This window comes from Centruroides sculpturatus, unplaced genomic scaffold (assembly GCF_000671375.1).
Source record: "Centruroides sculpturatus isolate CEXI.00-Female unplaced genomic scaffold, Cexi_2.0 scaffold732, whole genome shotgun sequence".
NCBI classification, from domain to species: Eukaryota; Metazoa; Arthropoda; class Arachnida; order Scorpiones; family Buthidae; genus Centruroides; species Centruroides sculpturatus.
Window position 1 is genome coordinate 103,208 of NW_019385037.1, and position 15,882 is coordinate 119,089.

At 29.0% G+C, this 15,882-nt stretch overlaps 1 long non-coding RNA gene across 1 annotated transcript; it reads left to right on the forward strand.

The window, feature by feature from the left end:
• Positions 1–710: 710 nt before the first annotated feature.
• LOC111633729 lies at positions 711–1,929 on the forward strand. The gene is made up of 3 exons (XR_002758103.1): positions 711–880; positions 1,007–1,135; positions 1,767–1,929. It is a non-coding gene; the product is annotated as an uncharacterized LOC111633729 (long non-coding RNA).
• The last annotated feature ends 13,953 nt before the right edge of the window (positions 1,930–15,882 follow it).

Consider the following 15,882-nt stretch of genomic DNA (forward strand, 5'->3'; position numbering starts at 1 on the left):
AAAAATAATATTTTTATTGAAAATATAGTGATGTTAGGTGTTAGAAAACTGGCAATATTCTTGCTAGACGTTTCCAGCATTATTTATTTTCATCCCTTTTATGTCTCGAGATTGGTTGAGGAGATATTAAGGGGATGACGACCATGTCTGAATAGTGCAGTTTTGTTGAAAATTTCTAGAAATATTTCTCCTTAATGCACAAATCTCTCTGCAAAATTTTAGAAATTTTTAACAAAAGTCCAGCAGTTATTAAGCTTCAAACTGGGTGAAAGAAATTGTGTCCCCACAAGAACATCAATACACGTAGAAAAAAATCTTTTTTTCCACATCTCGACGTTTCAAGGTCCCTTGAGTCCAAAAATATAAAAACCTTGGGAGTCATTTTTTGAACGATTACCATACTTTACCTCTGTTATATATAACAGAGTCGGGAAAGTAAAACTTTACTGGGCTGCAATTTGAAAACATTGTAGAATTATAAATTCTCACTATCGTCTGTCCGTCCGTTTGTCTTTCCTTAATCCCGAGAACGGAGTTATATAGATTTAAACGAGACCATACGTGAAAACCTTAGGAGTAGGAGGCCCTGATTACGCAAACCGAAAATCACGTTATTTCAATTCAAAAATTTTCCCTTGAAAGATGTTAGATTATATGAAAACAATTAATTAAACAATTAAAACATTATATAGCTGTACATTATTAACTTTGCCATTATCTCTTTATTTAACTGTAGTTTATTTTATCCGGTAGAATAAATTATAATGGATAGTCGGATTAATAAATACTAAAAACATAATTCCGGAATCCTTATTATATCAGTGTTATTTATTCTCGAATAATTGGATAATGTCACGTATCACACAAGTAACCATTAATGGTAAAAAATAACATTTGAAAACAAAGCAGAAATTTATATTAAAACAAATACATTTATCTGTTAACATATTAAATTTTGAGTGAATATTTTGATATTTTAATTGCTGTTTTGAAATTTAATTTACAGATACCAGAAGAAATGTTGCGAATAGGGATATCGAGATATTACGAATGATTGTTTCAAAATGCTGATTAGAATAACCTGCAACTAATTTAAAATGAAACCTTTATAGAAATCGCAAAAAATTATTTGTCGGTAATTATTTATAGCTGTATATATAATTTATCAATTAGTTTATTGTATAAAATAACACGTAAGAGAATAAACGAAGATATTCTGTGTTATGCGTTAGCAGAAAATTATCCGGGGAGGGGCAAAGCTAGGAGACAAATAACCGTCTCATAGTCTAGGATGTAATGTTACGTATCTTAATCACTTTTACGGTTATAATTTGTGGCAGTGTTTACTCGATAAATGACCTCGTCGAGATCGAGTTTGCCCCATGTGCGAATGTCCATGTCTGCTGACCACTATATAATATTAAACATTATATAGAAAATACCTTGTATAAGTAAAGTTGTCTACTTGGGCCATAATTTTTAAATTGGAGACGTAAAATATCCAATAGCATCCGCCCACCTGTTATTTCTTCATCTCGAGAACTGAGTGATATAGATAAAAGGCCTTATTAGATATAGAAAGCATAAGAGGTCCCGATTAATAGTAGATGATACAAAACACGGTTCTATAGCAACCAAAGTAGTTTTTAATTAAATTAAATTATCTTTAGTACATTTGTGGTTATAAAAAATTCTTTTTTAAAAATTAATTTAAAAATGTTAATATTTCTTTCAGTTTCTTAACATTTTACTGTTTTAATTACTAGGCTATCCGTGATAACGCTGATACATTTGCTTATACAATATCCAGTATGAAGGCGATGTACAATTACTTATATGATTGTTAAAAAATACAGATAAATATTTCGATCAATAACAAATATCCGACTAAATATAACAAACCGAATAAAATATAGTATAGAAATTCAATATTTATTGGGCTGAAATTTGAAAAAATTATAGACCTATAAATTGCAACTGTCATCCGTCTGTTTGTCACTCTGCCCGTCCTTCCTTCATCTCGAGAACGGAGTTAAAAAGATGTAAGATGAGACCCGATAGGAAAACTTTAAGGGTAGGAGGCATCGATTAACTATATACGAACACCCGGTCTGAACCGGACGTGACGTAATTCCAATTCAAAATTTTCTCCTGAAAGAACTCAGATAGATGACTATGTTGCACGACTATATTGCTAGCAGGCAAAGTATGATGTACAGGGGGCAACACATTACTAATTGGAGGTGGAGAACGTATATTTTAAATGAAATAAATTAAAAATTGTAGCCAGGCATTGTGACGATGTTATAATAAACAGTTGTTGGTTTTAATACATATATATTTTTTCAAAATAAAATATTAAATTCAATAAAAATCTACTGAATATAAAAATTATAAACAAAATTAGTAATTCATTTTCTAAATAAAACATAAATCCCTTTTTATTTATAACTAGCTGTTACCCGCGACTTCGTCAGCGGAGGTTTTGCAAGCAAACCCCATTTACATCCAATATTTCAATAACCATAGTAATTGTTATATAACACCTACCGCTGAAGAGAATTGCCGAAAATCAAACGAACTATTTTCAATTTGATCAATTTTCTGAAACGTTTACAATCGTTCTATAATCGAACCAATACGCAATAACAAATTCGAATTTAAAACAGTTCGAACATTTTTAAAATTGAAATATATAAAAATATTTAAACAATGTCTGAAATGTGATCAATTTAATACACCTAAGTACTCGATGAAGACTAAACGTAGTTGAAAACAAAAAATCGCATCTAAAATAGTACAGTAGAAGCCATTCTTCCGGTTAAGCTTAATCCTCTCCCTCTCCCCCCGCGGGAGAATTTAGAAAAATCCCTTCTTAGTGTCCATTCTCATGGCATACCCTACTAAAACGCATACAATACGAATACGAAATAACAAATTCGAATTTAAAACGGTTCGAACATTTTTAAAATCGAAATGGATAAAAATATTTATAACAATGTCTGAAATGTTATTAATTTAATACACCTAAGTACTCGATGAAAACTANCCAAGAGCGAGGTCCCGGGCGATTGCCCTGCTCGCCACTCCCTAAGGCCACCACTGATTAGAATATATTATTAGTATATCTGAAGTACAGAGCGTTGGGATTAGGCTTGCTGCTTTGTTTATTAGGTACATCAACACAGTGCAGGGTATTTACGTTTATTCAAGTGTTGTGCAATCATGGCTTCTAAAAAACAGAAAAGTGATTTCAATTGAAACAATGCAAGAAATCATCAGAAGGAGTGAAAGTTGACAAAAACTTCCTTGTCGAATGGGGAGAGGTTCAGGAGTTTACCAACACTCATTATCCAAACAGAGCTGAGGCAAACAGTATCAATGATCTCTACAATGACACCCTTGCCCGTCATTTCCGACAGGTGTTGAAGAAGAGAGAGAAACAGACCACCTTGGACCTGTTTTTCAAGAAGCCAGCTGCCAAAAAACAAAGGATGGAACAAGAGGAGTTGACCCTGCAAACTCCGGTAGCCTCTCCTGAATCTGACTCCAATTAAAAAACAATAAAAAAAGACCTACTGCAATGTGTAAAAAAACTGTATTTGTATGAAGGTGTGAAGAAAGTGTTCGTCCACCTCCTCCTCACAACATCTGACTATCCGGCATAATTGGTGACTGCTCCATTTTCATTTTTTAATGGTACAGTACAGTTATTTTATGCTGCGGAACGAATTATATGTTTTAACATGTATTTCTATGGGAAAATGCGTTTCGTATAACGGACTATTCACTTAACGGACGTGCACCTGGAACGGATTAAGTACGTTATACGAGGCACCACTGTATATTATTGGCTGCAATTTTTTCAAATTGCAGCCAATACGGCGTTAGAATAGATAGAGAACAGTGTTAGATAGATGAAAGTCGAGACTAGATATGTCAACTATATACTGTACAAACTTTCGAGTTGGACTGGAAGTCATGTTATTTGAATTCAAACATTTTCTCCTAAACAGAGCTAGGTCGAAGACCGGCATGACTTCATTGTTAACAGGAAAAGTATAATGTACAGGAACGAGACACTACTAAAATTAAGAGTATTGTGACATCGTCACAATAAATAATTGCTCGTTACTAAATAAAATAGAATTGTTTATAGAAGCTGCGACTCAAACTTTATTATTATTAATTTTTTTTTTCATTTTCAGACAATAGTTTTTCATTTCCTTAATTATAATTTACCTTTCATTTTCTACTGATTTGTAATTATGATCTGTCTTCCTTGTCAAGTAGAATTTACTATTAATAAATCATTATTGACAGTTGTACTTATTATATTTACAAGCAGGTTATTTTAAATTTTATTTAATTAGTGCAAAGTTGAAAATGAACTAGAAAATGAGTAGAATACTTACATTGATAATTGATCTTTATTTTTTGAAGACGAAATTCTCTACAACAAACTATAAATTATTTTCATTTGTCTTAATTATGAATGAAAAATTAAAACATTAAATAATAATTTTTTAAATTCATTTTTTCTCTTAACGTAAACGTTTATTTTACTTTTTAAAACAACTAATATTAGTTTTATATATAAATCACTCTGCAGTCCTCTTTAGATAATAGATTTACATTCTTAACGTTTATACAGCAAAACCTGTGTAAACAGGACACGGCAACGAATATTATTTCCGATTTGGCAGGTTTTCGTTTGAACAGGTTTTATTGTATTTATATTTTTATCAAATTTTGATAGGAATAGAATAAAAATAGTAATGTTTCTTGCTCTAACTTTTACAAAATTAACCTTTATAATTGCTCTTAGAACATATTGCTTTTAAAGAAAAATTTTTGAATCAATGTTTACGTTGATTTCAAAAATATTTTTAAAATTTTAATAGAATTTAATATAAATAATTGAATATATTTTATTACATGTTATTTCTAAAGTAATGGGTATGAATTATTCAAGTCACAAATTGTTATGTATAGACAGACATAAGGCCCAATATGTTAAAGATAAAAATTTTAAATTCTTTATTATTTCTTGAGTATGTTCAATTACTTAAAAGCACTATGTTTATTCTTCATAATTATAGGAAAAGATCAAAGTCAATTCAATCTAACAAACATATAGAAAAGAGAATCATGAATAAGTGAGAAAGGACAAAAAAAAAAAAAACTAAACATAAACGTATCAATGAAATGAATTAATATTTTATTTTATTTTAATTTTTACTTATTTATAAAGAAAAGACGCTGTGGCCATCTGTCCTTTGGACTGAAACACATTAGAATTCATGAAAAAATAAATCGTTTCCATAAACACTGATTCACTACTCTTACTAAATACAAACGAAAATTTCCAGAAGCTGATTATTCTTCGAATAATTTAAACCATAAAAGTGCACACGAACATATGTTCAAAACAACATTGTGTTAACGTTTAATATGTGGCTCCATTGTGGCATTCTGTGGAATAATTCGACATACCTCTGATATTTGTGAACGCAGAACCAATCAATGCAGTGAATAGAATTGCAAAATTAAATCCATTGACTAATGCTACCGTTTCAGTAATTTGAGAAATGTTTTGTCAGTTGCGGCTGTCTCATATAATGATTAGTATCATCCATTATACAATACAGAATTATAAAATGTGAATCGAGCAAAAATCTTAATCGAAAGGTTTTTCTGGTGAAATTCAATATTTTAATTTGTTTACACGATATTACTATCGGATCAATAGTAATATCTAATCGAGAACCACGTCGTTCTATCTCTATTTTTTTGCATATTTTAATGCTATATTGCAGGCAATTGCTCCGTCGCCATATTAGTAATGGTGAAAAATGAAAAAGAATTCAAAAGTTATCGGATGAAAATGTAATAGATATTTTATATAAAATTGTTTCTAGACTTATTTCTAAAGTAAAACAGAAGAAATATTACGAGCATTTACAACTGTAAGAAAGTTAACTCAACAGAACATTATAAGGGTGCAAATGAATAAATTAAAACAATTAAATAGTAGAGAATTTATAAAGAACTAATTATCAATTATTTACTAATAATTCGAACATAATAAATGAAAAACATCGAATTTATATAAGATTAATGTTAGTTAATGTAAATTATTATCTGGGTATATACAAATTTACAATTGATATTAAGAAAAGACGTGGGCTGACTTAAGCTAAAGAAAATAGCATATTTTATGTGTGAAAGGGTTTAAATTAAATATAAAATAGATGATACGGAGATTCAATTTATGAAAAAGATTATTCTAAAAGCCATATTTGATACAACATTAATTGAATATCTTATGTAGGTAGTTTATGTAAATCAATATTACGTTTATAGGAATTACAACATAAAGGATATGACTACAAACTGATTTTAACGATGAACGTTTTGTTGCATTATAATTTTTTTATTTAAATACTAACTTCCGAAGCTGCCAAATTTGCAACATGTCATTAACGATACCAAAATACTACACCTCAAAAAGTGATGAGTTTTTGGCACTAATTCTCCAATTTTTAAATAGTGCCTTTTCTGTACGAGAAATCAAACTGAAAATATCAACGAGCCATTATTTATTGTGTCCATATCACAATGCCGAGATTCAATTTTACGTCACAATGCTCTCAATTTAGTAGTGTCTTGCCTCTAGTACATCATACATTTTCTTTTGTACATCGTGAGAATTTACAGGTGTGCAAAGATAAAATTTCGTTAATGTCTTCTACAATTGAATTTTTTTAGAAATTAAAAAAAAATTACTGTAAAGATTTTAAAAGTATAAATATTTTTTTTTCTGAAGAAACCATTATTTATTTTAATTAACTTTCATTTTGAAATTAAATAATAAATGAAAATAAATATAGATTTGAAACTAATTCTCTGAGACAAGCATTATAATACTGATAGTAATTAAAACGGAAATTTTCGCATATTAATTCCATTTTACAAGTTAATTAAGATAATTTGAATAAAGAAAAATTCTTCAGAAATTTATAAAATATTCTACAATAAATATATAAATTAAGGTAAAACAATAGACTATATTTGTGAAATATAAACTATAATGTTAAAGGATATAAGGTAGTAAATAGTTTTTTCTATTCTTACTGATGTTTTAAATTCCCACTGTTGTCTCTCTGTCCGTCTGTCTGTCCTTAATGAATTTAGAGAACGGAATAAGACACATAAAAATTAAGACCAGATATAGAAAGCTTAGGGGGAGGAGGAACTAATTAATGATATACGAACTTCCGACGCAAACCGGAAATTACGTTATTTCAATTTAAATATTTCCCCCTGAATGGAGTTAGATCGACTCGACTCGACTCCGTTGCTAGCAGGAAAAGTATGATGTACAGGGGCAAGACAGTACTAACTTGAGGTGGAGGTATAAACCATCATCTTAATACGTATTCTTAATTTTAAACTCAGTTTGAAAGTGTGTATTGCGTGACGCCATAAGCCGGGTATCTGGTCTGGCAACAAGAAACAAAATGATTTTAATCGGTTCATGTCTTAAAATCTTGCAGCTTAAATTTGTTCACTTCTAATTAAGATAAAAGAGTAGAATTTTGAGAATATACTTACATAAAAGTCCAATGTAAATGCATTTTAATAATGTAATGATAGGAGAGTGACTCACCCCCACGCCGAAACCCAATAAACGTAACCAAACACAGAATTTAATGTTATGTGTATGTTGTGTAAATGCATTGTAATGATGATGCATTGTAATGCACGATTGTTTTATAGAATTTTAAAAACATTAAAATGAAGTATGTAGAAGTATTATTATTAGTTATGTGCAAGTGTCTTGGATTATATTTTCAATAAGTGAAATAGTCGTTAAACAAATTTAGATGAATCTATATATTAATTTTGTAAGCCTCAAATACTCTCCAGTTTCGTTTGAAAGAACGGCTGAAGATACAAACATAGTTCAAGTATCAAAATATAGCTCTTGCCCTGTAGATGATGCCACTAGAAAGAGTTTTGATAAAGATACAACGATTCAAGCATGGCGGAATGGCAAAAGTATAATGTTAAGTCTACGAGAAGGCAAGCGCGTTCGCACGACATATAGCAATTTAACAGTAGAGTGCTGACCATGGAAGCTGTGGAAGCGCCGCTTCCCTTGTATTTTCTAAAATATAAATACATATTGTGCGATTATTTTCATAGATAACTTCTTATATCTTTTCTTTCATATCAAAATATTTATTTTAAAATTAAAAAAAATAAATAAACTGTTTATTTTTGTCATTTCCAGTATTTGTTTATAAGTTTTATGGAAACACACCTTCCCTATACTCAAATGTCACCGCACGCCACTGCAATTTAGCTGTTTTTAAATCGTTAGAACAACTAATTTTCGCTAATTAATTAAAACACATTTTGCTTTATTTTTAACGTATAGAGTACACTATCTATTTAATTAAATAATAAAATATAATTAAAAATTTCACTTTTAATTTTCCACTAAATTGTTTTAATTTTAGAAAATCCGTAAGAAAAAGTATGTATTAGTAAAATTAACGCATGCACTTTTAACACTAAAAATAAAAGACAATAAAAGATTTCAAATTTTAAAATTTAAATTTTTTATGTAATAAAAGTTTGAGACTGTTTTATGTTATATTAAATAAGATTTGCCAACATTCGCTGAAGTTTTTTAAAATTGCTTGAATCAGGAAATAAAATTTGATTTTGTATATATTTTAAATTTATATTAAATTTTCTCTGTCTTAACAAACTTTACTAAGAGTATTTTTTGTTGTTATAATATAATATTAAATAATATAATACAAAATTTTTATTATTCGTTTATTATAAATCAATATAATGTTTGCTTTCAATAAAATAAAACAAATGCTGTTAAAATATCGATGTATATATAAAAATAGATAATGGAAAGTGTTCTTTAGAAAGTAAATTTAATTTTTCTTAAAACATATCATTCAAAATAAACTTTTGATATTTATTTATTGTAGAATATAGTAATATAATACAGGCACTTTCCGTAATTTAGTTTAAGAAACACAATACTTATTCTTGTATAAGTCCTGTAAGTATTATATTGATCCTTCTTGTATGACAAATTTATCCGATTTAGATCTCTTTTTTTGAATTATTTAGTCTAATTAAAAAATTATCAGAAAAAATATAATATTTATTTCTCTGATGTGATTCGTCTCAGTCTAAATGTATTTGTATTGGTAATACGGGTTCTTTGTACAAGCAGTCGATTGATTCATCCATTATCTGAACAAATAGTTAAAGTAATAAATCAAATTTCGTTGAAATTTAATGAGAAAACAGAGAGCTAATAAATATATATTGCAAAAAAAAAAACACTCTTAATTTGTATAAAGGAATAGATTTTTATATATTAAAATTTAAGAACACTTCTTATAGTACGTATAAAATTAATTTCAGCATAAAAAATGTATGTTTTATGCTGAAACTACGAAATGATTTATACAGATATCAAATTATTTATTCTTTTCGCCCTTTGAAAAAATCCAGCAATAAGTTGCTTAACATTCCCGGCAACATTTAAAACTGTGTATGGAGCCATCTAGTATGATATTTTTAATTATTATAAAATGGCAAAATGCTTATTTTTGAGAGTAAAGATGGGTTTTATAAAAAATTGTAAATGCTAATAACCAGTAAAATGGTCTTTAAGTGTCCGATCCTACTCGAGATACGACACACGACTCCCCTTTATCTCGCCACCCCGTCGATTTCTAACCATCAAAATTTAATAGTACCAACCCCTCTATACACAAACTTCCCTGCGAAATTTCAGAAATTTTCGACAAAAAGCACAGGAGTTATTAAGCTTCAAAAAGGGTGAACAAACTCGTGATTTCATCCATAGACGATGTCATCGTTAAATACAATTAATTTTTTAACAATATATTGTGATTAATATTACCAGGTACTTATATTAAGTCCGCATTATATTGTTAATCTTGTAAAAACATAATCTATTGGGAATATCGATGCTCTTTATATAAGTAAAGGGATTAACTTTACCAATATAAGGAACGAAATGAGAAATTTCGGCAATAATTGTATATTATGGAAAGCCTCCAAGACATAATAGAAATGTATTTTTAATCAATGATTATATACACTTAAAACTTTAATATTTTATANAGCATCCGCCCACCTGTTATTTCTTCATCTCGAGAACTGAGTGATATAGATAAAAGGCCTTATTAGATATAGAAAGCATAAGAGGTCCCGATTAATAGTAGATGATACAAAACACGGTTCTATAGCAACCAAAGTAGTTTTTAATTAAATTAAATTATCTTTAGTACATTTGTGGTTATAAAAAATTCTTTTTTAAAAATTAATTTAAAAATGTTAATATTTCTTTCAGTTTCTTAACATTTTACTGTTTTAATTACTAGGCTATCCGTGATAACGCTGATACATTTGCTTATACAATATCCAGTATGAAGGCGATGTACAATTACTTATATGATTGTTAAAAAATACAGATAAATATTTCGATCAATAACAAATATCCGACTAAATATAACAAACCGAATAAAATATAGTATAGAAATTCAATATTTATTGGGCTGAAATTTGAAAAAATTATAGACCTATAAATTGCAACTGTCATCCGTCTGTTTGTCACTCTGCCCGTCCTTCCTTCATCTCGAGAACGGAGTTAAAAAGATGTAAGATGAGACCCGATAGGAAAACTTTAAGGGTAGGAGGCATCGATTAACTATATACGAACACCCGGTCTGAACCGGACGTGACGTAATTCCAATTCAAAATTTTCTCCTGAAAGAACTCAGATAGATGACTATGTTGCACGACTATATTGCTAGCAGGCAAAGTATGATGTACAGGGGGCAACACATTACTAATTGGAGGTGGAGAACGTATATTTTAAATGAAATAAATTAAAAATTGTAGCCAGGCATTGTGACGATGTTATAATAAACAGTTGTTGGTTTTAATACATATATATTTTTTCAAAATAAAATATTAAATTCAATAAAAATCTACTGAATATAAAAATTATAAACAAAATTAGTAATTCATTTTCTAAATAAAACATAAATCCCTTTTTATTTATAATTTAATTGAATTTGATTTGAGAAATCTGGAATAAAAGAAAATTATTTTACATTAAACGAAACAGTTTTTGTTTTGTTTAAATATTTAATAACAAAACAAAACAAAGAAGTAATGTATCTACATTTTATTCAAAAACATTTAAAAAATGTTTCTGTTTTAAAATTCTTTAAAGCTTTACTTTCAATTTTTAAAAATATTTTTGTTGTCTGTATTTTCTTGTCTTTAATGAAAACATAGTAGCCTTTTAGAGAATACAAAAAGTAATAATTTTGTTTAAAAAATTTTAATGTAAAATAAAAAGAAATTAATAATATATTTATCATTGTTCTTTACTACGTAGGACACATTAAAAAAGCACTTTTAGCTCAATATCTTTCTGTCTTTCATCATAGTACAATGAAATACTGTATATATACATAAAAATTGTTTTATTACTAAAAATATTTACAGTGGTGCCTCGTATAACGTACGCCTCGAATAACGGACGCTGCGAATAACGGACTTTCTGTTTGACCGCTACGTGACTCGAGCAACGGACTGGCTGCGGACAACGGACTTTTCGTTCGGCAGTTACGTGAGGCGACCAGTGGACTTTCTACGAACAAGTGCGAATGATGTTTCCACTCTTTTGCCGTTGGCAATGACAATCTGCTATTTTTATGATATATTAGTATTATTAGAATCAGCGGCGGCCTTATCCATTGCGAGGCTCTGGGCGGCAGTTCTTTGCGAGGCCCTTGTCCTTTGTGCAAAGTATGTGAATTAAAATAGTAGGCACTTATTAATATTAATATATACTGTACTATAAATTAAATTTATTTTATTGTTATAACTAATAGCCAAGGATAAAATAAAAAGTTTTAAATATCAACTTTTTTCTACTTGGTTGTTGCGCGAGGCCCCTCCAAGAGCGAGGTCCCGGGCGATTGCCCTGCTCGCCACTCCCTAAGGCCACCACTGATTAGAATATATTATTAGTATATCTGAAGTACAGAGCGTTGGGATTAGGCTTGCTGCTTTGTTTATTAGGTACATCAACACAGTGCAGGGTATTTACGTTTATTCAAGTGTTGTGCAATCATGGCTTCTAAAAAACAGAAAAGTGATTTCAATTGAAACAATGCAAGAAATCATCAGAAGGAGTGAAAGTTGACAAAAACTTCCTTGTCGAATGGGGAGAGGTTCAGGAGTTTACCAACACTCATTATCCAAACAGAGCTGAGGCAAACAGTATCAATGATCTCTACAATGACACCCTTGCCCGTCATTTCCGACAGGTGTTGAAGAAGAGAGAGAAACAGACCACCTTGGACCTGTTTTTCAAGAAGCCAGCTGCCAAAAAACAAAGGATGGAACAAGAGGAGTTGACCCTGCAAACTCCGGTAGCCTCTCCTGAATCTGACTCCAATTAAAAAACAATAAAAAAAGACCTACTGCAATGTGTAAAAAAACTGTATTTGTATGAAGGTGTGAAGAAAGTGTTCGTCCACCTCCTCCTCACAACATCTGACTATCCGGCATAATTGGTGACTGCTCCATTTTCATTTTTTAATGGTACAGTACAGTTATTTTATGCTGCGGAACGAATTATATGTTTTAACATGTATTTCTATGGGAAAATGCGTTTCGTATAACGGACTATTCACTTAACGGACGTGCACCTGGAACGGATTAAGTACGTTATACGAGGCACCACTGTATATTATTGGCTGCAATTTTTTCAAATTGCAGCCAATACGGCGTTAGAATAGATAGAGAACAGTGTTAGATAGATGAAAGTCGAGACTAGATATGTCAACTATATACTGTACAAACTTTCGAGTTGGACTGGAAGTCATGTTATTTGAATTCAAACATTTTCTCCTAAACAGAGCTAGGTCGAAGACCGGCATGACTTCATTGTTAACAGGAAAAGTATAATGTACAGGAACGAGACACTACTAAAATTAAGAGTATTGTGACATCGTCACAATAAATAATTGCTCGTTACTAAATAAAATAGAATTGTTTATAGAAGCTGCGACTCAAACTTTATTATTATTAATTTTTTTTTTCATTTTCAGACAATAGTTTTTCATTTCCTTAATTATAATTTACCTTTCATTTTCTACTGATTTGTAATTATGATCTGTCTTCCTTGTCAAGTAGAATTTACTATTAATAAATCATTATTGACAGTTGTACTTATTATATTTACAAGCAGGTTATTTTAAATTTTATTTAATTAGTGCAAAGTTGAAAATGAACTAGAAAATGAGTAGAATACTTACATTGATAATTGATCTTTATTTTTTGAAGACGAAATTCTCTACAACAAACTATAAATTATTTTCATTTGTCTTAATTATGAATGAAAAATTAAAACATTAAATAATAATTTTTTAAATTCATTTTTTCTCTTAACGTAAACGTTTATTTTACTTTTTAAAACAACTAATATTAGTTTTATATATAAATCACTCTGCAGTCCTCTTTAGATAATAGATTTACATTCTTAACGTTTATACAGCAAAACCTGTGTAAACAGGACACGGCAACGAATATTATTTCCGATTTGGCAGGTTTTCGTTTGAACAGGTTTTATTGTATTTATATTTTTATCAAATTTTGATAGGAATAGAATAAAAATAGTAATGTTTCTTGCTCTAACTTTTACAAAATTAACCTTTATAATTGCTCTTAGAACATATTGCTTTTAAAGAAAAATTTTTGAATCAATGTTTACGTTGATTTCAAAAATATTTTTAAAATTTTAATAGAATTTAATATAAATAATTGAATATATTTTATTACATGTTATTTCTAAAGTAATGGGTATGAATTATTCAAGTCACAAATTGTTATGTATAGACAGACATAAGGCCCAATATGTTAAAGATAAAAATTTTAAATTCTTTATTATTTCTTGAGTATGTTCAATTACTTAAAAGCACTATGTTTATTCTTCATAATTATAGGAAAAGATCAAAGTCAATTCAATCTAACAAACATATAGAAAAGAGAATCATGAATAAGTGAGAAAGGACAAAAAAAAAAAAAACTAAACATAAACGTATCAATGAAATGAATTAATATTTTATTTTATTTTAATTTTTACTTATTTATAAAGAAAAGACGCTGTGGCCATCTGTCCTTTGGACTGAAACACATTAGAATTCATGAAAAAATAAATCGTTTCCATAAACACTGATTCACTACTCTTACTAAATACAAACGAAAATTTCCAGAAGCTGATTATTCTTCGAATAATTTAAACCATAAAAGTGCACACGAACATATGTTCAAAACAACATTGTGTTAACGTTTAATATGTGGCTCCATTGTGGCATTCTGTGGAATAATTCGACATACCTCTGATATTTGTGAACGCAGAACCAATCAATGCAGTGAATAGAATTGCAAAATTAAATCCATTGACTAATGCTACCGTTTCAGTAATTTGAGAAATGTTTTGTCAGTTGCGGCTGTCTCATATAATGATTAGTATCATCCATTATACAATACAGAATTATAAAATGTGAATCGAGCAAAAATCTTAATCGAAAGGTTTTTCTGGTGAAATTCAATATTTTAATTTGTTTACACGATATTACTATCGGATCAATAGTAATATCTGATCGAGAACCACGTCGTTCTATCTCTATTTTTTTGCATATTTTAATGCTATATTGCAGGCAATTGCTCCGTCGCCATATTAGTAATGGTGAAAAATGAAAAAGAATTCAAAAGTTATCGGATGAAAATGTAATAGATATTTTATATAAAATTGTTTCTAGACTTATTTCTAAAGTAAAACAGAAGAAATATTACGAGCATTTACAACTGTAAGAAAGTTAACTCAACAGAACATTATAAGGGTGCAAATGAATAAATTAAAACAATTAAATAGTAGAGAATTTATAAAGAACTAATTATCAATTATTTACTAATAATTCGAACATAATAAATGAAAAACATCGAATTTATATAAGATTAATGTTAGTTAATGTAAATTATTATCTGGGTATATACAAATTTACAATTGATATTAAGAAAAGACGTGGGCTGACTTAAGCTAAAGAAAATAGCATATTTTATGTGTGAAAGGGTTTAAATTAAATATAAAATAGATGATACGGAGATTCAATTTATGAAAAAGATTATTCTAAAAGCCATATTTGATACAACATTAATTGAATATCTTATGTAGGTAGTTTATGTAAATCAATATTACGTTTATAGGAATTACAACATAAAGGATATGACTACAAACTGATTTTAACGATGAACGTTTTGTTGCATTATATATTTTTTATTTAAATACTAACTTCCGAAGCTGCCAAATTTGCAACATGTCATTAACGATACCAAAATACTACACCTCAAAAAGTGATGAGTTTTTGGCACTAATTCTCCAATTTTTAAATAGTGCCTTTTCTGTACGAGAAATCAAACTGAAAATATCAACGAGCCATTATTTATTGTGTCCATATCACAATGCCGAGATTCAATTTTACGTCACAATGCTCTCAATTTAGTAGTGTCTTGCCTCTAGTACATCATACATTTTCTTTTGTACATCGTGAGAATTTACAGGTGTGCAAAGATAAAATTTCGTTAATGTCTTCTACAATTGAATTTTTTTAGAAATTAAAAAAAAAAAATTACTGTAAAGATTTTAAAAGTATAAATATTTTTTTTTTCTGAAGAAACCATTATTTATTTTAATTAAATTTCATTTTGAAATTAAATAATAAATGAAAA